This window comes from Bubalus bubalis, chromosome 4, assembly GCF_019923935.1.
Source record: "Bubalus bubalis isolate 160015118507 breed Murrah chromosome 4, NDDB_SH_1, whole genome shotgun sequence".
NCBI lineage: Eukaryota > Metazoa > Chordata > Mammalia > Artiodactyla > Bovidae > Bubalus > Bubalus bubalis.
The window spans coordinates 70,271,099-70,298,340 of NC_059160.1; the positions used below are offsets into that span (position 1 = coordinate 70,271,099).

Here is a 27,242-nt window from a genome sequence, read left to right on the forward strand (position 1 = left end):
GGAGACGGACAGGCACACAGGGAGAAAGACATATGAAGATAAAGGCAGAGATCTACAAGCCAAGAAATGCCAGAGGCTGCCAGGAAACTATGAGAAGCTACAAGGGAGGCCTGGAACAGGTCTTTCTCTTACAGCCCTCAGAAGGAACCAGCCCTGACAACACCTTGGACCTTGGACGTCTAGCCTCCAGACTGTGAGACAACAGTTTCTATTGTTTAAGCCACCCAGACTGTGGTACTTTATGATGGCAGACCTGGCAACAAATACACTGTTGTAGGAGACTAAGTCTGGCATCAGTAAGTCGGCCCTCGGTGAAATTTCTGGACTGCTTGTGGGCCGCTTCCTCCAGGGCACTCTGGGTGGGGTCCTGCACCCACTCCCCCAGCTTCAGCTCTGCTTTCAGGCTCTGGAGCTCCTGCAACAGCTTCTGGTCATCATGGGAGGACGCTGAGAAGATTTTTAAATATACCAGAGCCCCGTTTCGAAGAAATTCTGCCTTAATTGGTCTGGTATGAGACCTGAGAGTCCATTTCTTTTTAATGTTTCCCAGGTGATTTTAATCTGCAGTCACGGTGGAAAAGCCCAACTTTAAGCCTTTCAGCACAAGTCAGCTGCTGGACTTCGTTGCAAGCTGGCTTTGTTTTAGGTTTAGACATGTACCTATTTTCACAGCAGGTGAAATATATTTATTAATACTGTTCAGTAAAATAATGTATTGGCTTTAAAAGATGAAGTGGTACAAAATTGTTTCATTTATTTAAAGGAAGAAATGAAACACAGGATTCAGTTCAGCTCAGCTCAGTTCAGTTACTCAGTTGTGTCTGACTCTTAGTGACCCCATGAACCACAGCACACCAGGCCTCCCTGTCCATCATCAACTCCCGGAGTCCACCCAAACCCATGTCCATTGAGTCAGTGATGCTGTCCAACCGTCTCATCCTCTGTCGTCCCCTTCTCCTCCTGCCCTCAATCTTGCTCAGCCTCAGGGTCTTTTCAAATGAGTCAACTCTTTGCATCAGGTGGCCAAAGTATTGGAGTTTCAGCTTCAAATCAGTCCTTCCAATGAATATTCAGGACTGATTTCCTTTAGGATGGCCTGGTTGGATCTTCTTGCAGTCCAAGGGACTCTCAAGAGTCTTCTCCAACACCACAGTTCAAAAGCATCAATTCTTCCATGCTCAGCTTTCTTTATAGTCCAACTCTCACATCCATACATGACCACTGGAAAAACCATAGCCTTGACTAGACGGACCTTTGTTGACAAAGTAATGTCTCTGCTTTTCAATATGCTGTCTAGATTGGTCATAACCTTCCTTCTAAGGAGTAAGCGTCTTTTAATTTCATGGCTGCAGTCACCATCTGCAGTGATTTTGGAGCCCAGAAAAATAAAGTCTGACACTGTTTCCACTGTTTCCCCATCTATTTGCCATGAAGTGATGGGACCAGATGCCATGATCTTTGTTTTCTGAATGCTGAGCTTTAAGCCAACTTTTTCACTCTCCTCTCTCACCTTCATCAAGAGGCCCTTTAATTCTTCACGTTCTGCCATAAGGGTGGTGTCATCTGCATATCTGAGGTGATTGATATTTCTTCCGGCAATCTTGATTCCAGCTTGTGCTTCCTCCAGCCCAGCATTTCTCATGATGTACTCTGCATATGCGTTAAATAAGCAGGGTGACAATATACAGCCTTGACGTACTCCTTTTCCTATTTGGAACCAGTCTGTTGTTCCATGTCCAGTTCTAACTGTTGCTTCCTGACCTGCATATAGCTTTCTCAAGAGGCCAGTCAGGTGGTCTGGTATTCCCATCTCTTTCACAATTTTCCACAGTTTATTGTGATCCGTACAGTCAAAGGCTTTGGCATAGTCAATAAAGCAGAAATAGATGTTTTTCTGGAACTGTCTTGATGTTTTGATGATCCAGCAGATGTTGGCAATTTGATCTCTGGTTCCTCTGCCTTTTCTAAAACCAGCTTGAACATCTGGAAGTTCATGGTTCATGTATTGCTGAAGCTTGGCTTGGAGAATTTTGAGCATTACTTTACCAGCGTGTGAGATGAGTGCAATTGTGCTGTAGTTTGAGCATTCTTTGGCATTGCCTTTGGGATTGGAAAACACAGGACAGGTGACAAATACTGAGTTTTTCCATGTTCTAGGCACTGATCTTGACATAAGTAAGTGTTAGTCACTCAGTCATGTCCAGCTCTTTGCAACCCAGTGGACTGTAGCCCACCAGGCTCCTCTATCCATGGAATTCTCCAAGCAAGAATACTGGAGTGGGTTGCCATTCTCTTCTCCAGGGAATCTTTCTGACCCAGGGATCAAACCTGGGTCTCCTGCATTGCAGGCAGATTCTTTACCATCTGAGTCACCAGGTAGATGCAGTAATAAGCTAGGCAGCTATGAGGCTCAGAAAGCTTAAAGTATAGGGGTGGAGGCAAAAAGTAAATAGAAAAACAAATAATAAAGCTAATTTACATATAAAATATATGGGAAAGAGTAACAGGAGCACAGAGAGGAAACTTTAAAAAGAAGGCCAGGGATTGTATCCTGGAGGACGTGGCATTTACACTTGGACCTGAATGAAGAGAAAGAAATCAGCTTTAAGAGGATCTGGAGCATTACATTCCTAGCAAAGGCGTAGCATGTGCAAAGGTCCTGAGGAGAGAACTGCTGCTGCTGCTGCTGCTAATTCGCTTCAGTCGTGTCCGACTCTGTGCGACCCCAGAGACGGCAGCCCACCAGGCACCCCCGTCCCTGGGATTCTCCAGGCAAGAACCCTGGAGTAGGTTGCCATTTCCTTCTCCAAGAGGAGAGAACAGACATAGCCTATTTAAGAATCAGAAAGGGGGACTTTCTTAGTGGGCCAGTGGCTAAGACTTCATGATCCCAGTTCAGGGGGCCCAAGTTCAATCCTTGATCAGGGAGCTGGATCCCACACGCTGCTACTAAAAGCTTGCATGCTGTACTGAAGATCGAAGATCCCACATGCCACAACCAAGACCTGGGGCAGTCAAATAAAAGATAATTTGTTTAAAAAAGACACTGTAAGAAAAGAATCAGGAAGAAGGTAGTATGACTGCAACATACCAAAACAAGAGCTTTATAATTCACATTTATAGTCCATATCAGGTACAGATTTATAAGCCAGTGTGGTATGCAAAATGGTCCCACAAAGATGTCCACACCCTATAATCTGAAACCCTTGAATATGGCAAAACGGACTTTGCAGCTGTAATCAAGTTTATGGGTCTAATGAGAGAGTATTCTCGATGATCCAGGTGGGTCCAATATAATCAATAAGCCTCTAAAAGTAGAACTTTTTATTCCCAGCTGGTGTTAAGTGAAGCGTGAAGCAGAAGGGAAATCAGAGAGACTGAAAGCCTGCTGAGGTGAGCAGCATGGTAAACAGCACTGGCAGCCTCAACATAAAAGAGGCTCCCAGCTGACAACCAGGAAAGAAACAGGACTTCACCCTTCAGCCTCGAGGAATGAGATTCTATCCCCAACCTGAGTGAGCGGGGAAGTGACTTCTCCCCCCAAGACTCCAGATAAGGGCCCAGGCTAACCATCATCTTGATTTCACCTTGTGCAACCTGGAGCCAAGGAATCAGTCAGATGCACAGGACTTCTGACTTGCAGCAGTGAGAGGTATTAAATGTGTGCATTGTATTAAACAGCTAAGTTTGTGGTTATTTCTTGCGGCAGCAATAGAAAACCAATATAGGCAGACATCAAGTTGTTGTTTATTTCATTTGTTTGGAGTTAACTGAGTCAGCTATTCATCTGTTTTAATCACTATTGAACTGATTTAGCTACAGGTTGAATATGTCAAATATTGAACCAAAATGGTCTTTCTTCAGCAACAATACTGTAGACATAAAAGTGATCCAATTATTTTGCTCCCTTAGACCAGTTTTTGCCTGTATTTGTAACTGGCAGTTTTTATAATTTCTGCTTTAATTTTTCACCCATAAATTTATATTTATGCTTGACTTGGCACTGGCTCAATTTCTATAATAATTGGAGATGATTAAAAGGGAAGTGTTAAATAAATGCTGAGTGGTTATTATCATAAAACAGATGTAGACATTGTCTCCTAGTACTGGTAGGAATGTCTGTGGGCTTTTTCCTTCTTACTTTTGAAATTAAACGGTCATAAAATACAATTGCTTCAGGCAAGAAAATGTAAGAATGTGAAAATAAAGGCATATAATCTTAGGAAATAAAATTGGATTTCACCATTATTTTCACCTCTCATTCTTCATTGCCTAACAAAGGAGAATTTGAAAGTTGAAAATAATTCTTTCCTTATTTGCTAAACCATCATGTTGGCAGGGGGTATACCACGTAGAACATGTTTTCATGTGAAAAACAATTTTGAAAGGTTAGTTTGTCAAAGGTGGGCCTAATGTTTATTGAAGAGCTCTCAACTTCTTAGGAGAAACACATTTTTTTTTTCTGCAGGCAAATTTAGTTCTCTGAAAAATTATCTTGTATTTTTTTTTTTCTCTCTCTCTCAAGTCTTTGGTCATAACTTTGGTGAAGCAAAATTCAGAATCCTGCCTGGTCTCTTCATAAATTTAGGCTGATTCAAGCTCTGTGAGAGTAGGATACTACAGATAATTAAGAAAGCCAGCAAAGTTATATTTCAGTGGAGAATAATGTGGTTGGTTTTATATTTGGATACAAAAAGGGGGAGGAGATATTGAGAAGCAGCTTTGCTTTCCAGTTGGTGCTTTTCACACCACAATCCAAGAGGAGTATTACCAAGCCAGCAGGGACAATCAGGGTTCCAGCAACATAAAAACAGGTGTGATGCCAGGACTGGACTGTTTTCATATTCAAAGAACCAACAGTGAGATTCCTCTAAGTAAATCCTATTTTAGCCTTCAGAAAGCAGGGTGTAGGGATGTTTGGAAAACAATAGGTTATTCCCTTAAGCTGAAACTCCCCAGTAGCCTTCAGTTCCTAATATGATGCTAGGCTGTAGGAGGCTATCTGACTGAAGTGTTTAAGAAGAAATTTAAAGGCTCATGTGTTGTATTCTTTTGTTCAATAAATATTAAGCACCTACTATGTGCCAGGCACTTCTGTAGCCTTTGGGGATAATGATGAGCAAAAGAAAACCCTCATACTTAGAAAACTTACAGATAAATCAATTCATAAATACAAAAGATAATTTCAGTGGCAATAGGAAAAAATGAAGAAAGGTACTAGGCCAGAGAGTGAATGCAACAGGCTTGGATCACTGTTTGCTGAGTGACTTTCTCTCAGAAAGTGACATTTAACAAAGACCTGCGTGATGAAGAGGAGAAATTCAAATATAGAGCTTGGGCAGAACTTTCCAAGTAGAAATACCCACAGGTGCAAATGGCCTAAGATTACAATGAGCTTGGCATTTTCAAAGGACCGAAGTTGTGCTCAAGTGTGGGTAATGGCAGGGAGCCTAAGAGTTTAGTATTTGAGACTAAAAAGGAAACTGGGAACTAGATTATCTGAAACTTGTGGTTCTTCATTTAAAAAGTTTCTTTTATTCTAAATGTCAGAAGAAGTCATAGAGGGATATTAAATAAGGAGATTTAAAATCCGATAATCTTTTGTAAAAGATCTTTCTAACCATTGTTTGGAGAATAGGTTGTAGAAAGATTGTCAGAAGACAATTGTAAGGAGGTAGAATGTTACAGTAATTCCAGTAAGAGGGTCTTGGACAAGGGTGACTGTGGTGTAAGAACTAATACTAATATTATGTGCTGCTTTGACATCTGCTAAAATCATAAGGGCAGCAAATTGCCTAACCACAAGGTCCCCCTCCCCCTGCCCCACGGATAAAGCCCCCTAGCCAAACAACCCTCCTTATCAAGCAGACTGGGTACAGTTCCTGCTGATCCCTGAGTAGCAAGTTTTGGTTCTTCAGCAGCACTCAGGATTGTTCAAACAGGACAACCACATCCTCTTGCAGCAACCAGAGGATACCTCATTATCTCCCTACTGCAAAGCTTGTCTCTCTCAGCTTCTGCTTGTTCATGCTCTTCCCAAGTACTCTTTGGCCCTTGCATAGTGTATGTATGGCCCTGGGCTGTAGGTATCAATATAAGTGATTAACAAACTGCTGTCAGTTTCCTCTGTCCAGTTGGGTGTGTTTCGCCATCCCCATAATCAAAGGCTGGAAATCCCTCCCTCACCAATGAAATAAAGTGGGAGTGAATAAAACAGTGATAACACTGCAGGTGGTGAAAAGTGGAGGTAATGAAAATTCATCATATGTATTTCGGATGTTAACTAATAAGATTAACAGATGGGTTTGGATATGACTCTTAGGGATTTTTTCCAGCCTTATTAAGATATAATTGACATCAGATCAGATCAGTCGCTCAGTCGTGTCCAGCTCTTTGCAACCCCATGAATCGCAGCACGCCAGGCCTCCCTGTCCATCACCAACTCCCGGAGTTCACTCAGATTCACATCCATTGAGTCAGTGATGCCATCCAGCCATCTAATGCTCTGTCGTCCCCTTCTCCTCCTGCCCCTAATCCCTCCCAGCATCAGAGTCTTTTCCAATGAGTCAACTCTTCACATGAGGTGGCCAAAGTACTGGAGTTTCAGCTTTAGCATCATTCCTTCCAAAGAAATCCCAGGGCTGATCTCCTTCAGAATGGACTGGTTGGATCTCCTTGCAGTCCAAGGGACTCTCAAGAGTCTTCTCCAACACCACAGTTCAAAAGCATCAATTCTTTGGCGCTAAGCTTTCTTCACAGTCCAACTCTCACATCCATACATGACCACAGGAAAAACCATAGCCTTGACTAGACGAACCTTTGTTGGCAAAGTAATGTCTCTGCTTTTCAATATGCTATCTAGGTTGGTCATAACTTTTCTTCCAAGGAAAGTTGTCTTTTAATTTCAAGCGTCTTTTAATTTCATGGCTGCAGTCACCATCTGCAGTGATTTTGGAGCCCAGAAAAATAAAGTCTGACACTGTTTCCACTGTTTCCCCATCTATTTCCCATGAAGTGGTGGGATCGGATGCCATGATCTTCGTTTTCTGAATGCTGAGCTTTAAGCCAACTTTTTCACTCTCCACTTTCACTTTCATCAAGAGGCTTTTGAGTTCCTCTTCACTTTCTGCCATAAGGGTGGTGTCATCTGCATATCTGAGGTTATTGATATTTCTCCCGGCAATCTTGATTCCAGCTTGTGCTTCTTCCAGTCCAGCGTTTCTCATGATGTACTCTGCATATAAGTTAAATAAACAGGGAGACAATATACAGCCTTGACAAACTCCTTTTCCTATTTGGAACCAGTCTGTTGTTCCATGTCCAGTTCTAACTGTTGCTTCCTGACCTGCATACAGATTTCTCAAGAGGCAGATCAGGTAGTCTGGTATTCCCATCTCTTTCAGAATTTTCCACAGTTTATTGTGATCCACACAGTCAAAGGCTTTGGCATAGTCAATAAAGCAGAAATAGATGTTTTTCTATAATTGACATATAACATTGTATACATTTAAGATGTACAATATGATGATTTGATACATAAGTATTTTGTGTAAGGTTAGTTAACATACGCTTCACCTCAGGTAGCTACCATTTTGTCTTTGTTGTTATGGAGAGAATAGTAAAGCTCCACTCAAAAAGTAACTTTCAAGTATTGGGTGACCAAAAAGTTCATTTGGGTTTTTCTGTAACATATAATGGAGAAAGCCAAACAAACTTCTTGGCCAACCCAATATATAGTACAGTATTGTTAACTACAGTCTCCATGTTCTATGCTAGACCCCCAGAACTTACTCATCTTACAAATGAAAGTCTGTACCCTTTGACCAGCATCTCCCTATTTACCCACCATGGACAGAGGAGCCTGGTAGGCTGCAGTCCATGGGGTCGCTAAGAGTCGGACACGTCTGAGTGACTTCACTTTCACTTTTCTCTTTCATGCATTGGAGAAGGAAATGGCAACCCACTCCAGTATTCTTGCCTGGAGAGTCCCAGGGATGGCAGAGCCTGGTGGGCTGCCGTCTATGGGGTCACACAGAGTTGGACACGACTGAAGCAACTTAGCATTAGCATTAGCTCATCTCCTGACAACCAGCATCCTACTCTGTTTCTATGAGTTGATGCTTTTAGATTCCATATATACATGGCATCATATAGTATTTGTCTTTCTCTGTCTGACTTATTTTATTAGCATGATGCCCTCCAGCTTCCTCCATGTTGTCACAAATGGCAGAATTTTCCTTCTGTAAAAGAAAGGACATTTTTTTATTCCTTCACAGTGGGCAAAGGTTATTTTCATGTTTTGGCTATTACGAATAATGCTGCAGTAAACATGAGGGTGTAGATATCTCTTCTATAAAGTGGTATTGTTTTCTTTGGATGTATTCCCCAAAGTGTAATTGATCATATGGGTTGTTCCTTATAGAATCACATGGCAGATCCTTGTCAACATTGTCATCTCATCTTATTGACCATAGCCATGAAGTAATATCTCATTGTGGTTTTGATTTGCATTTCCCCTCCAATAAGTGACGTTGAGCACCTTTTCATGTAACATGGCCATTCATAAGTCTTTGGACAAACGTCTGTTTATGTCCTTTTTCCATTTTTAATTGGTAATGTGGTTTTTTGCTATTGAGTTGCATGAGTTCTTTATATATTTTGGATATTAACCCCTTACCAGATATTTGGTTTGCAAGTATTTTCCCATTTCATAGGTTGTCATGAAATTGCGTGTCTGTGCTCTCTCGTAACTCTCTTTAAAACAATTATTTGTGGCTGATTCATGTTGATGTTTGTTAGAAAATACCAAGATTCTGTAAAGCAATTATCCTTCAATTAAAAAATAATTTTAAAAAATGGAATCCAAAAGTGGAATCATATTGCACATATGTAATGTAGCTTTCTACTTTTGCCTGGCATATTAGGAACACATTCCATGTCCTTACCTGGAAATCTACTTCATTTTATAATGCCTTGAATACATGGAGTAAATACTCCATAGATTGAATGTACCAAAATTTAGTTTCCAATTTTTAGCTATCAGAATCACAAGTAGTGTTGCACGGTAAATTTATATATCAATATATACTAGTGCAAGTATTTCTATAGGACCAATTCTTACAGGAAGAATTGCTGGGTCAATGTGTTCTCTTATACGGTGAATGCAAAGATATTAGAAGCAGCAACTACAGCCTGATTTCTCCTGCCTCTCCAAGCTCCAGCACCTAAGAGGAATTTATGATACACATCCAGAGAAGGGGGTTACCTCACTGATATGGTATGGGAGTCCCTATAAGCCTTCCTGCCCAGAACTCATCTCTTTGACCTAGCTACGCGCAAGCCTGGAATTTCCAGGATAAAACAACATCCTCAGTAGGCTTCTGCATCCTCTCTTTACTGGAGTGATGGCCTTACTGATTTGGGAGTGGCAATATCCTCCTCTCTTGCTGAAATATTGCAGAAATTTACATATCTCATATAATCAACACATCTTTTCATTTCAACATTTGATGAGACTCTTTATAAAATTTTAGTCTAGTTTCTGACCTTGTGATATTAGGAGACTAGATATATTTGCTTTTCTAAACCTGAGGATGTTGTGACACCTAAGAATCATTCTCAACACTATATTTTCCCCAATATATAACAGCTTGATATTTTATATATAGTGGGCTTCTTTGGGGCTTCCCAGGTGGCACTAGAGGTAAAGAACACGTCTGCAAATGCAGAAGACATAAGAGACACAGGTTCGATCCCTGGGTCAGGAAGATCCCCTGGAAGAGGGAATGGCAACTCAGTCCAGTATTCTTGCCTGGAGAATCCCATGGACAGAGAAGCCTGATTCCAAAGGGCTCCAAAGAGTCGAACATGACTGAAGTGACTTAGCATGCAGCACAAGCTTCTTTTAGATATAGCATCTCCTCTCCCTCCCAACTGTCCAGTGAATCAAGCAGGGCTAAGACACTTTGGTTTTATGAGTAAGAAAACTGAGGCTCCAAAATGTTAAGGGACTAACCTAAGACACATGAAGAGTATTTTCAGAATTTATTATTGATGAGTGCATTATGTGATATTTTTAAAACTTATGAGAAATAGAACTGAATTTGAGCAGATCTCTAGAGATCTCCTGGAAGTTTGGGAAGTTTGTGGTATTTTGTTTATACACTGTTATTTTCTATTTGCACAGTTTTTCAAACATAATGGTGCTTTTTAAATTTGCTATTTTCTTACAAAATTAAAGTGTTTTTAAACCTATGTTAATTAAAAGCTCTGATTAGCTTCCAGCTGCTTACCTGAGGTTTCACTCTACTACATACACTGTGACTAAAGCATAGATGTATGCATGTCCATCTCTAGTGGACACATCAGCCGAGTTGACAAGGCAACTCTGCGGGCCATCACAAATAACGTTAAGAAGAGCTGACCTTTCCATTATTCTTTCTATGTGTTGGTCATCCATCTAAGATTTACTCATATTAACTCACTTAATCCTCACAATAACACTCCGAGATGGGTTTTTGTTACTGTCTCCCTTTTGTACATGAAGAAAATGAAGTGCAGAGCCATTAAATAACTTGTTGAATGTCACGTAGCAAGCAAGTGGCAGAGGTGGATCACACAATCCCTTAGTCTGACTCCACCAACTGTACTCTTAAATCACTGGGTTTTACCACAGTGTCATCATGGCAATTGTCCACTGTCCCATGTGATGCTCGGTGCTTCAGAAAGCAGGTGGTTTCAGGAAGCAAACACTTCAAATGGTAGCTTGTAGATAGTTCAGTATAAACATGGCTCCAGCCAGACCAGAGGAGCCACATAGGCATTTGTAAAAACCCAGACAACTTCCTCAAGGCCCCTGTTGTTGTTCATTCACTAAGTTATGTCCTAATCTTTGTGACCCCATGGATTGCAGCATGCCAGGCTTCCCTGTCCTTCACTATCTACTGGAGTTTGCTCAAACTCATGTCCATCGAGTCGGTGATGCCATCCAATCATCTCATCCTCTGTCACCCACTTCTCCTACTTCCCTCAGTCTTTCCCAGCCTCAGGGTCTTTTTCAATCAGTTGGCTCTTTGCATCAGGTGGCCAAAGTATCAGAGCTTCAGCATCAGTCCTAATGAATGTTCAAGGTTGATGTCCTTTGGTATTGACTGACTTGACCTTCTTGCTGTCCAAGAGTCTTCTCCAGCACCAAAATTCAAAAGCATCAATTCTTCAGTGCTCAGCCTTCTTTATAGTCCAACTCTCACATCTATATATGACTACTAGAAAAACCATAGCTTTAATTATACGGACCTGAATCTGCTCTAATGTGACTCTCATACTGGAGCTTTTATTGACTTCCTTTGTAGGCCAAGAAAAACAATGGAAAGAATTTATTCAATTTTATTAGATTAATATTCCTCAGTGAGTGAGCTGTACAATAAACCTCCCATCCTTACCCACTGGTTCAAATTTCATTCAAATACAGCCTTTACAACAACACTTTCCTTTTATATATTAAAGTAGGGTTCAGTTACATGGTTGTAGGAAACTTTTGTTCTTTTGCCCCTGAGGCTTAATAGACTTGACTGTTTTTATTAGCAATACTCATACTTTTAAAACATTTTTCTTATATAGCATTCAATATTTTAATGAACCAAGACCCAATCTTGACAGTGCCACTAAAATTTAACTAAAATTTTTTGTATATACTGGGATTGTCACCTGCAATCTCAAGTCACCATGCGTGGGTTCAAATCCCAGCTTTACCACTTACCACATGGTGCTCTTGGGCAAGTTACTTAATTGTTTCACACCTTAACTTCTTCATCTATAAAGTAGGAGTTCTGATATTAGTATTAATCAGAGTTCTCTAGAGAAATAGAACCAATAGGATATACCTAGCTATACAAGCCCAGGTCTCCTGCATTGCAGGTAGATTCTTTACCACCTGAGCCACCACAGAAGCCCCAGATATATAGAATGAGATTTAACTGACTCGTGAGATTATGGAAGCCGAGAAGCCCCATGGTCTTTTATCTGCAAGCTGCAGGCCAAAGAAACCAGTGGTGCTGCTCCAGTCCAAACACGAAGTCCAGGGGGGCCTATGGTGTTAGGCTCAGTCCAAGTCTGAAAGCCCAAGAGACAACGGTGCTGATTTATGAGAGGAGGAGAAGATGGGAGTAGGAAAGAGCCGATTCTCCCTTCCTCTGCCTAGTTGTTCGGTTTAGAACCTCAGTGATTGTATGATGTCTACTAGCATTGGTGAAAGCAGGCTACTGATTCAAATGTGAATCTCTTCCAGAAACACCCTCACAGACACACCCAGAAAGAATGTTCTACCAACAGCTATCTGGGCATCCCTTGGCCCATTTATACTGACACATAAAATTATCACACCTGTTTCATGGACTTGAGAATTTAAAGAGTGCTTCCTATCTCCAGCACTGGTCTAAGATCTTAACATATGTACTCATTTAATCCTCACGATTACTGAGATCCTAAAATTATCTCCAATTTAAAGAGGAGGACTCTGAGGCACAGAATGGTTAAGGAACTTGTCTAAAGACAAAATGAAAAGCTTGTAAGCAGCAGAGTTTGAAATGAATCCAACCAATCTGGTTATAAATCTATTGTCTTAGTCATGGCTATGTGCTGCCTTTTTTGAAAATTTGCTTAAAACAGCAACAAACTTGCAAATCCACATTCTAAATGCAAACATGTTCTGTAATAGTTTTCTCACTCTGACCTTCTGCCTATGAAGAGCTGCACCACCTCTAGTCTGCCATTTAGATGTCCCTAGTGTTCTGTCCTCACAGACTGTGATTATGTATTGATTGACTCAAACATCACTTTGATTTCTATAACTCCAGTTCATCAAAATCCCTTTGTTTGCCACCAGATTTACACCATCTACGATAGTAGATGCTCAGTGTGGGTTCATGACAGAACGAACCTCCTGATTAGAAACTGGAGTGACAGTTTTAGAACAACTGGAAAATTCTTCTGCCTTCAGAGATAAAATTTTGCAAGAGACACTTTAGGTGAATAAAATTAGACAATTAAAATTCCATATTGCAAAGATTTTTTAATCCAATTATTTACAGCTCATTTTATAAGAAAAAAGCAAAATGAAAATTTGCATTGCTATTTTGGATGTGGAAATATTTCATTTCCATTATTCTTGGGCCTCTAAACCAAAATAAGAAAGCAGACCAACTTAGAGGATAATATTTCAAAACATATTTTAAAAATGAGAATTGTGGCCTAGTCATGGGACAGTGGGAGAAGGCAATGGCACCCCACTCCAGTACTCTTGCCTGGAAAATCCCATGGATGGAGGAGCCTGGTAGGCTGCAGTCCATGGGGTCGCTAAGAGTCAGACACAACTTAGCGACTTCACTTTCACTTTTCACTTTCATGCATTGGAGAAGGAAATGGGAGCCCACTCCAGTGTTCTTGCCTGGAGAATCCCAGGGACGGGGGGGCCTGGTGGGCTGCCGTCTCTGGGGTCGCACAGAGTTGGACACGACTGAAGCGACTTAGCAGCAGCAGCAGCAGCATGAGACAGTGGAGCCTGGTGGGCTGCCTGCCATCTATGGGGTCGCACAGAGTCGGACACGACTGAAGCGACTTAGCAGCAGCAGCAGCAGCATGAGACAGTGGAGCCTGGTGGGCTGCCTGCCGTCTATGGGGTCGCACAGAGTCGGACACGACTGAAGCGACTTAGCAGCAGCAGCAGCAGCATGAGACAGTGGAGCCTGGTGGGCTGCCTGCCGTCTATGGGGTCGCACAGAGTCGGACACGACTGAAGTGACTTAGCAGCAGCAGCAGCAGCAGAAGCATGCTATTGCTGTAATAGATCTCCATTTTCCTTTCACGTTTGAGAAATCCAATTAGTTAGCCCCAAATACAGTACTCTGCATGCTATTTGAAGTGAGTCAAATCCTTTGAAATTTTTTTTTTTATTTTGGACAAACTATGGAAAGCCATTGAAGAAGAAAATGGCAACCCACTCCAGTATTCTTGCCTGGAAAATCCAATGGACAGAGAAGACTGATGGACTGCAGTCCATGGTGTCATAAAGCGTTGGACACAACTGAGCGACTAACACACACACAGGAAGCCATTATTAAAAGGACTAAATACTGCATACTAAATTTGGATCAATCTTGATGATTACTTCATAGCTTTTTAAGTGTGGAAATGTGCTCTTTGAATGAGGTTTTTAAAAAAAGAAAAAAAAATGACAACTGTTCTGGGCAGATGAGACTTACTATTTAAGAACACCAATTAATACTTCTTAAGGAACATTTCAACTCCTCCATAGGAAGAAGACGCCATGTAAACCTTGAACAGACAGCTGCAGATATGTGATGACTTGAGAATTTCTGAAACATCTGTCTACCTCTAAAAGAAGCATACAGTTTTAAAGTCTCAAGACTGGAAAGAATGTAATGGTCAAATACTGTAACCAATCAGCTTGTGTTTTAAGTCCTTTTATCTATATCCCCCAAATGTCCTTTTATCTATATCCCTCAAATGTCACCAGCCTATGAATCACACCTCTGATGATAAGAAACTTAGTTATTCCTCAAGCTCTAAGTGCTACACAGTCATTCCTTACAAAGACAAACTTTAATCCAAAACATTTTCTGTATGTTAAGTGTTCTATTCTGTATTATAAGATTCTATATTTGTATCCTCAGAACCTAGAAAAACATAGGTATGCAAGTGCTCAGTGAGGTTGGTTGAATGGAGTTGAAAAAATTTCCTTGGGTTGTATACTATATTGCCATCTAGTTAATTGTGCATGTATTGTATTTTCCTAACTAGATTGTAAACTCTGTGAGGGATGACATCTTGTTTTATATATTTTTGTATCCTCTGCCTTCCCTAGTATTATTATATATGTATAATGCCCCAAATAGCTATTTGTTGAATTTAAAATGTGAGTGAATGAGTGAATGAATAACTGAATAAATAAACATTATTATTAGGCTATTTCCAGGGACATATTTTTATAGTGCTCTTCAAAATCAGAAACAAAGACATATATTCCATTTCTAAAACTTGAAACAATGACTTCAGTTAGAATTTTCCCATACCTAGAAACTTCTACACAAAGCAGCCTATTAGATAATGTAAGAAGACTGGTTCTTTTTTTTTTTTTTTTAATTTTATTTTATTTTTAAACTCAACATAACTGTATTAGATTTGCCAAATATCAAAATGAATCCGCCACAGGTATACATGTGTTCCCCATCCTGAACCCTCCTCCCTCCTCCCTCCCCATTCCATCCCTCTGGGTCATCCCAGTGCACCAGCCCCAAGCATCCAGTATCGTGCATCGAACCTGGACTGGCAACTCATTTCATACATGGTATTTTACATGTTTCAATGCCATTCTCCCAAATCTTCCCACCCTCTCCCTCTCCCACAGATTCCATAAGACTGTTCTATACATCAGTGTCTCTTTTGCTGTCTCGTACACAGGGTTATTGTTACCATCTTTCTAAATTCCATATATATGCGTTAGTATACTGTATTGGTGTTTTTCTTTCTGGCTTACTTCACTCTGTATAATAGGCTCCAGTTTCATCCACCTCATTAGAACTGATTCAAATGTATTCTTTTTAATGGCTGAATAATACTCCATTGTGTATATGTACCACTGCTTTCTTATCCATTCATCTGCTGATGGACATCTAGGTTGCTTCCATGTCCTGGCTATTATAAACAGTGCTGCGATGAACATTGGAGTACTCGTGTCTCTTTCCCTTCTGGTTTTCTCAGTGTGTATGCCCAGCAGTGGGATTGCTGGATCATAAGGCAGTTCTATTTCCAGTTTTTTAAGGAATCTCCACACTGTTCTCCATAGTGGCTGTACTAGTTTGCATTCCCACCAACAGTGTAAGAGGGTTCCCTTTTCTCCACACCCTCTCCAGCATTTATTTCTTGTAGACTTTTGGATCGCAGCCATTCTGACTGGTGTGAAATGGTACCTCATAGTGGTTTTGATTTGCATTTCTCTGATAATGAGTGATGTTGAGCATCTTTTCATGTGTTTGTTAGCCATCTGTATGAGAAGACTGGTTCTTAAACCTTGATTATTTTTTGCACTTTTCAAATTGAATTGTAGTTAATTTATAATATTGTGAGTTTCAGGTATACAGCAAAGTGATTCAGTTATGTTTCTTTCAGATTATTTTCCATTATAGGTTATTACAAGCTTTGACAATAGCTCTCTGTGCTATATAATATATCATTGTTGCTTATCTATTTTCTGTAGATAGCAATAGTTTGTATCTATTAATCCCATATTCCTTTAATTTACCCTCCCCCTCTCCCCTTTGGTAACCATAAATTTATTTTCTATGTTTGTGAGTCAGTTTCTGTTTTCTATATAGATTAATTTTTATTATTTTTTAGATTCCACATGTAAATGAAATCATATAATATCTGTCTTTTTCTGTCTGACTTTACTCAGTACAGTATTCTCTAGGTTCATCCACAGTGTTGCAGACTAGAACTTCATTCTTTTTTATGGCTTAGTAATAGTCTGTTGTGTGTATCTTTCTATATGTATTTATAGATATACATTTATATATGTTTATTTATATATATATTTATTTATATGGGGCTTTCAGGTGGCACGATGGTAAAGGACCCACCTGCCAATGCAGGTTAGACATAAGAGATGTGGGTTTGATAGCTGGGTTAGGGAGATCCCCTGGAGGACAGCAGAGCAACCTACTCTGGTATTCTTGCCTGGAGAATCCCATGGACAGAAGAGCCTGACAGGCTCCAAGTCCATAGGGTGAGATATGACTGAAGCAACTTAACACACATGTACATTTATCTATATGGGGTTTCCCAGTGGCTCACTGGTAAAGAATCCACCTGCAATGCAGGAGACTTACACAGTATACGGGTCTGATCCCTGGGTCTAGAAGATCCCCTGGAGTAGGAAATGGCAACCCTGTCCAGTATTCTTTTTTTTTTTTTTCTTTCTTTTTTTTTAAAATTTTATTTTATTTTTAAACTTTACAATATTGTATTGGTTTTTCCATATATCAAAATGAATCTGCCACAGGTATACATGTGTTCCCCATCCTGAACCCTCCTCCCACCTCCCTCCCCATACCATCCCTCTGGGTTGTCCCAGTGCACCAGCCCCAAGCATCCAGTATCGTGCATTGAACCTGGACTGGTGACTTGTTTCATACATGATATTATACATGTTTCAATGCCATTCTCCCAAATCATCCCACCCTCTCCCTCTCCCACAGAGTCCAAAAGACTGTTCTATACATCAGTGTCTCTTTTGCTGTCTCATATACAGGGTTATTGTTACCATCCTTCTAAACTCCATATATATGCGTTAGTATACTGTACTGGTGTTTTTCTTTCTGGCTTACTTCACTCTGTATAATAGGCTCCAGTTTCATCCACCTCATTAGAACTGATTCAAATGTATTCTTTTTAATGGCTGAGTAATACTCCATTGTGTATATGTACCACTGCTTTCTTATCCATTCATCTGCTGATGGACATCTAGGTTGCTTCCATGTCCTGGCTGTTATAAACAGTGCTGTGATGAACATTGGGGTACACGTGTCTCTTTCCCTTCTGGTTTCCTCAGTGTGTATGCCCAGCAGTGGGATTGCTGGATCATAAGGCAGTTCTATTTCCAGTTTTTTAAGGAATCTCCACACTGTTCTCCATAGTGGCTGTACTAGTTTGCATTCCCACCAACAGTGTAAGAGGGTTCCCTTTTCTCCACACCCTCTCCAGCATTTATTGCTTGTAGACTTTTGGATCGCAGCCATTCTGACTGGCGTGAAATGGTACCTCATAGTGGTTTTGATTTGCATTTCTCTGATAATGAGTGATGTTGAGCATCTTTTCATGTGTTTGTTAGCCATCTGTATGTCTTCTTTGGAGAAATGTCTATTTAGTTCTTTGGCCCATTTTGTGATTGGGTCAGTTATTTTTCTGGAATTGAGCTGTAGGAGTTGCTTGTATATTTTTGAGATTAGTTGTTTGTCAGTTGCTTCATTTGCTATTATTTTCTCCCATTCTGAAGGCTGTCTTTTTACCTTGCTTATAGTTTCCTTTGATGTGCAGAAGCTTTTAAGTTTAATTAGGTCCCATTAATTTATTTTTGCTTTTATTTCCAATATTCTGGGAGGTGGGTCATAGAGGATCCTGCTGTGATGTATGTCAGAGAGTGTTTTGCCTCTGTTCTCCTCTAGGAGTTTTATAGTTTCTGGTCTTACATTTAGAACCCCAGTCCAGTATTCTTACCTGGAAAATTCCATGGATGAAGGAGCCTGACAGGCTACAGTCCATGAGATCACAAAGAGTTGGACATGACTGAATGACTGAGCACACATCTATCTTTATTTATATATATGATGCTGTGAAAGTACTGCACTCAATATGCCAGCAAATTTGGAAAACTCAGTAGTGGCCACAGGACTGGAAAAGGTCAGTTTTCATTCCAATCCCAAAGAAAGGCAATGCCCAAGAATGCTCAAACTACTGCACAATTGCACTCATCTCACACGCTAGTAAAGTAATGCTCAAAATTCTCCAAGCCAGGCTTCAGCAATACATGAACTGTGAACTTCCTGATGTTCAAGCTGGTTTTAGAAAAGGCAGAGGAACCAGAGATCAAATTGCCAACATCTGCTGGATCATGGAAAATGCAAGAGAGTCCCAGAAAAACATCTATTTCTGCTTTATTGACTATGCCAAAGCCTTTGACTGTGTGCATCACAATAAACTGTGGAAAATTCTGAAAGAGATAGGAATACCAGACCACCTGACCTGCCTCTTGAGAAACCTATATGCAGGTCAGGAGGCAACAGTTAGAACTGGACATGAACAACAGACTGGTTCCAAATAGAAAAAGGAGTACGTCAAGGCTGTTTATTATCACCCTGCTTATTTAACTTCTATGCAGAGTACATCATGAGAAACGCTGGGCTGGAGCTGGAATCAAGATTGCCAGGAGAAATATCAACCACCTCAGATATGCAGATGACACCACCCTTATGGCAGAAAGTGAAGAGGAACTCAAAAGCCTCTTGATGAAAGTGAAAGAGGAGAGTGAAAAAATGGCTTAAAGCTCAACATTCAGAAAACGAAGATCATGGCATCCGGTCCCATCATTTCATGGGAAATAGATGGGGAAACAGTGGAAACAGTGTCAGACTTTATTTTGGGGGGCTCCAAAATCACTGCAGATGGTGACTGCAGCCATGAAATTAAAAGACGCTTGCTCCTTGGAAGGAGAGTTATGACCAACCTAGATGGCATATTGAAAAGCAGAGACATTACTTTGCCAACAAAGGTCCATCTAGTCAAGGCTATGGTTTTTCCAGTGGTCATGTATGGATGTGAGAGTTGGACTATGAAGAAAGCTGAGCGCTGAAGAATTGATGCTTTTGAACTGTGGTGTTGGAGAAGACTCTTGAGAGTCCCTTGGACTGCAAGGAGATCCAACCAGTCCATTCTGAAGGAGATCAGCCCTGGGTGTTCTTTGGAAGGAATGATGCTAAAGCTGAAACTCCAATACTTTGGCTACCTCATGCGAAGAGTTGACTTACTGGAAAAGACTCTAATGCTGGGAGGGATTGGGGGCAGGAGGAGAAGGGGACGACAGAGGATGAGATGGCTGGATGGCTTCACTGACTCGATGGATGTGAGTTTGAGTGAACTCCGGGAGTTGGTGATGGACAGGGAGGCCTGGCGTGCTGCAATACATGGGGTTCCAAAGAGTCGGACACAACTGAGTGACTGAACTGATTTGTGTATATAAATATATTTATATATTTTAGATATATAGATATATTTATCACATCTTCATAAGACAATCATCTATTGATGGGCACATGGGTTGTGTTCAAGTCTTAACTATCAAAAATAGTTCTGTTATGAACATGTTTCTCTTTAGAGTTTTCATCTTTTCTGTATATCCAGGAGTAGAATTGCTAGATTATATGGTAGTTTTTTTTTAAGTTTTTAAGGTCCTTCTGTACTATTTTCCATAGTGGCTCTACAAATTACATTCCCACTAATAGTGTGGGAGGGTTCCCTTTTCTCCATATCCTCTCCGCTATTTATTATTTGTAAACTTTTTGATGATAGCCATTCTGATCAGTATGAGATGATATCTCACCATAATTTTGATGTTTTCATGTACCTTTTGGCCATCTGCATGTCTTCTTTGGAGAATTATCTATTTAGATCTTTGGCCAGATTTTAACCATTTTTTTTTTTTCATACTGACTTCATGAACTGTTTGTATATTAACTCTTTGTTGGTTGCATCATTTTAAAATATTTTCTCATATTCCATAGGTTGTCTTTTCATTTTGTTGATAGTTTCCTTTATTAAACAAATACTTTTAAGTTTGATTAGGTCCCATTTGTTTATTTTTGTTTTTATTTCTTTTGGAGACTGTTCTAAGAAGATATTGCTATGATTTATGTCTGAGAATGTTTTGCCTATGTTCTCGTCTAGGAGTTTTATGATTTCATGTTTTATATTTATGTCTTTAAACTATTTTGAGCTTATTTTTGTATATGGTGTTAGGGAGTGTTCTAATTTTGTTGATTTAGCTGTCCAGCTTTCCCAACAATACTTGAAGAGACTATCTTTTCTCCATTGTATATTCTTAACTCCTTTGTCATCGTTTAATTTATCATAGGTGCATGGGTTTATTTCTGGACTTTACATTCTGTTCCATTGATCTATATGTCTGTTTTTATGCCAGTACCACACTGTTCAAATACTGTAGCTTTGTAGTATAGTCTGAACTCTGAGTGGATTATGCCTCCAGCCTTCTTTTTTTCTCAGGATTGCTTTAGTAATTCTGGGTATTTTGTAGTTCTGTATAAATTTTAGAGTTATTCATTCTAGTACAGAGGATACTGTTGTTGGCATTTTGATAGGTATTATGCTAAATCTGTAGATTGTTTTGGGTAGTATAGCCATTAATATTCTTCCAATCCAAGAGCATAGGAGATCTTTTCATTTCTTTGAATCAATTTCAGTTTCCTTTGTGAATATTTTATAGTTTTCAGCAAATAAGTCTTTAACCTCATCGGTTAAATTTGTTCCTAGAAATTTTTTTTATTTACTCACAGAAATTTTTTATGTGATTCTAAACAGGACTGGTTTTTTTGTCTTTCTGATAATTCATTGTTGTGTCAAAACTGTAACTGACTTCTGTATATTTATCTTGTACCCAAGTATCTCCTTTTTAAACTCAGCATCCAGTAGAATGGTGAAATATATTTCATTATTTATTCTTTCAGTGAATTCCTCTTGTTCTTTTAATTGGGAATAATTCCTCTGCTTTTTCACTTTACTTAGCTTTCTCTGTCTCTATGAATTTAAGAGAAACAGTTATCTATTATGATCTTGAAGGGGTGTTTTTATGTGAGAGCTTCCCTGTGTAGAATGTGCAAGTCCAGTATTTTTGGTTCGAGTTCTGGTTTTGGTGTGGATGCCAGCCACGTTTTTCCTCAGACTGTGCCAGCCCTTATCCCCTTGGTAAGAAGTGTGAGTAGCATTGTGTTACGCAGAGCCTATGCTGGGTATGGGGCAGAGCCTCCTCTTTGCTCCATGGCTGTCACTGCCTTGTCAGAGCAGGGTCTGCAACACAGTTGCTGGAGTAGAAGCCCTGAGGATCAAGTCTGATCAGACTCCACTGGCCCTGAGTGAGTGCCCTGCCCCAAACCTAGTCCTTGATTTTTGAAGCTGACTGTCTCCTTCTTGTATACAGTTGTCTTTTTTTTTTAATTTTTAAAATTTTACGAATGCAGGTTTTTTTTTTAACACGTGGTTCAATAGAATTCAAAGACTTTTGTACATCTCATGTTGTATATTATTTTGAATCTATAAATAGATTTCAAACTCATTTAAAGACAAACCAGATTTACATCTCTTATGAGATTTTCACATCCTTTTTGTACTCAGGGGAAACAGTGAATATGAATATGAGCTATTGACACTACATGGAACCAATATATATGATGTAGAGTGCAAAAATCAATAAAAGAACTTTCAGAAAAATAAGTATACATCTTTGGTTAAAAGGTTTATGAAAACTCAGAAATTGGCACGTAATTATATGTATTTCAAACTTTGTCTCTAGTTTGGCTTGATGAAATAGTATATGTACAAAGTATGCCTTTGTTCAAATTCTGAAACTACTGCAAAGTAACATTGTGGTCTTGGACAAGTTACTAAGCCTATTTGTGCCTAAATTGCCTCCATGTGTATAGGATTTTTTTGATAACTAATACACATAAAGTATTTAGCACAGTGTAAGTGATCCATAATTATAAGTTGTTATTAATATGCTCACAAATGAATAAGGCATAGCTGTTGAATAAACAAATGATTTTAAAAACAATTGCTATGATTATGAAGTCAGAAGGAGTATACACTTTCAAATCTGTCATTTTATGTAACTGTTTAATTATTCAGGAAATGCTGCCTTAACTCAAAAATAATTTTGGAACTCATCTTTTGAAATTGCTGTAGAACTACTTTATGAGTCATTTTAGGCACTAATACAGAATCTTAAAATCACATTTTACTTATTTTTAAAAGTTGTAGTACCCCACTGTATTACTCGACTTACAAGATTTGGTTATGAATGACTGAGATGTTTACAGAAATCTAACCATTTGCCAAGGGAGAAATATTTTTCCACCATTGGGAATAATTAAAACAAGATTCTGAAAATGCAGAAGATAATTGCAAAAGGTATTTTATATAATGGCATTACTACTGAATTCAGTGGTTGCTTTCCAGCTAGGTTGGCATCTAGTTTCAGACATCTTTGTATCCTCTATATCACTCAAAGGATTTGTGAAGGTGAATCCCTAGAGAAAGGAATGGCTGCTCTCTCCAGTATTCCTGCCTAGAGAATTCTGCTGACAGAGGAGCCTCGTGGGCTACAGTTCATGGGGTTGCAAAGAGTCAGACATGACTGAGTGACTTGAACTCACTTCATACTTACTGTCATTTTTTAATTGTTTTCTGGCTGTTTTTGTAGTTCTTCTCTGTTCCTGTTTTCTTTTGATTTATTTCATTGTGATTTGATGGATTTCTTTGACATTATGTTTGGATTACTTTCTCTTTATTTTTTGAGTTTCCATTGTAGGTTTGTGGTTACTATGAAGTTTGTATGTTTCAGCCTGTATATTAGTCATCTTTTTTAAACTAATAGTCCCTTGAGTTCAAAAGCATTTTTAAAAATGCATTTTTTGCTACCCTCATTATCACATTTTGTTTTTGATGTCATGTTTTACGTACTTTTATTTTGTGTATTTTGTAACGACTTACTGGAATGTCTCTGTTACACTAACTTATCTTTTAGTCTTTATTCTAACTTTTTAAGTGGCTAAACTACTGCCTTTACTATACATTTGCCTGTACCAGTGAGAATCTTCCTTTTGTATATTTTCTTATTTCTAACTGTGGCTTTTTCTTTTCTTCTTAAAGAGAATGTTAATGTTTCCTGTAAGGTCAGTTTTCAGTTCAGTTCAGCCATTCAGTCATGTCCAACTCTTTGCAGCTCCAAGGACTGCAGCACACCAGGCTTCCCTGTTCATCACCAACTCTTGGCTCTTGCTCAAACTCATGTTCATTGAATCAGTGATGTCATCCAACCATCTCATCCTCTGTCATCCCCTTCTCCTCCTGCCTTCAATCTTTCCCAGCATCAGGGTTTTTTCAAATGAGTCAGTTCTTCGCATCAGGTGGCCAAAGTATCGGAGTTTCAGCTACAGTATCAGCCCCTCCAAAGAATATTCAGGACTAATTTCCTTTAGGATAGACTACTTGGATCTCCTTGTAGTCCAAAGGACTTTCAAGAGTCTTCTCCAGGATGACAGTTCAAAAGCATCAATTCTTTGGCACTCAGCTTTCTTTATAATCCAAATCTCACATCCATACATGACTACTGGAAAAACCATAGCTTTGCATAGATGGACCTTTGTCAGCAAAGTAATGTCTCTGCTTTTTAATATGCTGTCCAGGTTGGTCATAGCTTTTCTTCCAAGGAGCAAGCGTCTTTTAATTTCATGGCTGCAGTCACCATCTGCAGTGATTTTGGAGCCCCAAAAAATAAAGTCTGTCACTATTTCCATTGTTTTCCTATCTATTTACCATGAAGTGATAGGACAAGATGCCATGATCTTTGTTTTTTGAATACTGAGTTTTAAGCCAGCTTTTTCACTCTCCTCTTTAACTTTCATCAAGAGGCTCTTCAGTTCCTCTTCACTTTCTGCCGTAACACTGGTCTCATCTAGTTATCAGAGGATATTGATGTTTCTCCCAGCAATATTGATACCAGCTTGTGCTTCATCCGCCTGGCATTTCGCATGATGTACTCTGCATATAAGTTAAATAAGCAGGGTGACAATATACAGCCTTGACGTACTCCTTTCCCAATTTGGAGCCAATCTGTTGTTCCATGTCCAGTTCTAATTGTTGCTTATTGACCTGCATACAGATTTCTCAGGAGGCAGGTCAAGTGGTCTGGTATTCCCATCTCATTAAGAACTTTCCACAGTTTGTGATCCACAAAAAGTCAAAGGCTTTGGCGTAGTCAATAAAGCAGAAGTAGATGTTTTTCTGGAACTCTCTTACTTTCTCAATGATTCAACAGATGTTGGCAATGTGATCTCTGGTTCCTCTGCCTTTTCTAAATCCAGCTTGAACATTGGAAGTTCACGGTTCACTTAGTGCTAAAACGTGGGTTGGGGAATTTTGAGCATTACTTTACTAGCGTGTGAGATGAGTGCAATTGTGCAGTAGTTTTAACATTCTTTGGCTTGCCTTTCTTTGGGATTGGAATGAAAACTGACCTTTTCCAGTGCTGTGGTCACTGCTGAATTTTCCAACTTTGCTGGCATACTGAGTGCAGCGCTTTCACAGCATCATCTTTTAGGATTTGAAATCGCTCAACTGGAATTCTATCACCTCCACTAGCTTTGTTCGTAGTGATGCCTCCTAAGGCCCACTTGACTTCATATTCTGGGTTGTCTAGCTCTAGTCCAGTGATCACACCATCCTGGTTATCTAGGTCATGAAGATCTTTTTTGTATAGTTCTGTGTATTCTTGCCACCTCTTCTTAATATTTTCTGCTTCTGTTCGGTACATCCAATTTCTGTCCTTTATTGTGCCTATCTTTGCATGAAATATTCCCTTGGTATCTCTCAATTTCTTAAGGAGATCTCTAGTCTTTCCCATTCTATTGTTTTCCTCTATTCCTTTGCATTGATCACTGAGAAAGGCTACATTCAGATGCTTATATCTTTCCTTTTCTCCTTTGCCTTTAGCTTCTCTTTTTTTCTCAGCTATTTGTCAGTAGGGCCTCCTCAGACAACTATTTTGCCTTTCTTTTTGCGGGGGTGGTCTTGATCACTGCCTACTGTACACTGTCACGAACCTCCATCCATAGTTCATCAGGCACTCTTTCTGATCTAATCCCTTGAATCTATTTGTCACTTCCACTGTATAATCATAAGGGATTTGATTTAGGTCATACCTGAATGGTCTAGTGGTTTTCCCTACTTTCTTCAATTTAAGTCTGAATTTGGCAATAAAGAGTTCATGATCTGAGCCACAGTCAGCTCCCAGTCTTGTTTTTGCTGACTGTATAGAGCTTTTCCATCTTTGGCTGCAAAGAATATAATCAGTCTGATTTCAGTATTGACCATCTGGTGATGTCCATGTGTAGAGTCATCTCTTGTGTTGTTGGAAGAGGGTGTTTGCTATTCCCAGTGAGTTCTCTTGACAAAACTCTGTTAGCCTTTGCCCTGCTTCATTTTGTACTCCAAGGCCAAATTTGCATGTTACTCCAGGTAGCTCTTGACTTCCTATTTTTGCATTCCAGTCCCCTATGATAAAAAGGACATCTTTTTTGGGTGTTAGTTTTAGAAGGTCTTGTAGGTCTTCATAGAACCGTTCAACTTCAGCTTCTTCAGTGTTGCTGGTAAGGGCATATACCTGGATTACTGTGCTATTGAATGGTTTGTCTTGGAAACAAACAGAGATCATTCTGTCATTTTTGAGATTGCACCCAAGTACTGCATTTCGGACTCTTTTGTTAACTATGAGGGTTATTCCATTTCTTCTAAGGGATTCTTACCCACAATAGTAGATATAATGGTGATCTGAGTTAAATTTGCCTATTCCAGTCCATTTTAGTTCACTGATTCCTAAAATGTTGATGTTCACTCTTGCCATCTCATTTGACCACTTCCAACTTACCTTGATTCATTCGCCTGCCATTCCAGGTTCCTATGCAATATTGTTCTTTACAGCATTGGCCTTTACTTCCATCACCAGTCACATCCACAATTGGGTGTTGTTTTTGCTTTGGCACTATCTCTTCATTCTTTCTGGAGTCATTTCTCCACTCTTGTCCAGTAGCATATTGGACATCTACCAACCTGGGGAGTTCATCTTTCAGTGTCCTATCTTTTTGCCTTTTCATACTGTTCATGGGGTTCTCAAGGCAAGAATACTGAAATGGTTTGCCATTCCCCTCTCCAGTGGACCATGTTTTGTCAGAACTCTCCACTGTGACCCATCCATCTTGAGTGGCCCTATATGGCTTACCCATAGTTTCACTGAGTTAGACAAGGTTGTGGTCATGTGATCAGTTTTATCAGTTTTCTGTAATCATGGCTTTCACTCTGTCAGCACTCTGAGGGACAAGGATAAGAGGCTTATGGAAGCTCCCTGATGGGAGAGACTGACTGTGGGGGAAACTGGGTCTTGTTTAGTGGTGTTAAACTCCTTAGATTTTGCTTGTCTGGGAAACTCCTTATCTCTTCTTCAATTTTTAAAAACAACCTTCCATATATAAAGTACTCTAAATTGTGAGGTTCCCCCCTCCTCGTTTAGCACTTTAAATAGATCTTGCTACTCCCTTCTGCAAAATAATTTTCTTTTGAAAAAGTAATTGAAAATCTTATGAGGTTTCTGAAAGTGATTAGCTGTTTTTCTCTTATTTAGACTTCTCTCTTTATCTTTGCCTTTTGTATAATATGTCTAAGTATGAATGTCTTTGGATTCATTGACTGGGACTCTGCTTCTTATGACAGAGTGTCTGTTTCTTTAACGAGGTTGAGAAAGTTTTCAGCCATTTTTTCTTCAAATAAGTTTCCTGATCCTTTTCTTTCTTCTCCTTCTGGGACCCTTACAATGTACTGTTAGTATG

General features: G+C 39.6%; 1 long non-coding RNA gene across 3 annotated transcripts in view; it reads left to right on the forward strand.

The window, feature by feature from the left end:
• The first annotated feature begins 2,048 nt into the window (after window positions 1-2,048).
• Window positions 2,049-27,242, forward strand: part of LOC123333265 — a 180,167-nt gene continuing 154,973 nt past the window's right edge. Inside the window, exons 1-3 of one of the 3 annotated variants that reach the window (XR_006550521.2) lie at window positions 2,050-3,071; window positions 3,335-3,652; window positions 14,312-14,983. This is a non-coding gene — a long non-coding RNA (uncharacterized LOC123333265). Of the gene's footprint in view, window positions 3,134-3,334; window positions 3,653-14,311; window positions 14,984-27,242 lie in introns of those variants that run through there. The other 2 variants (XR_006550522.2, XR_006550520.2) reach the window with 2 other exon arrangements.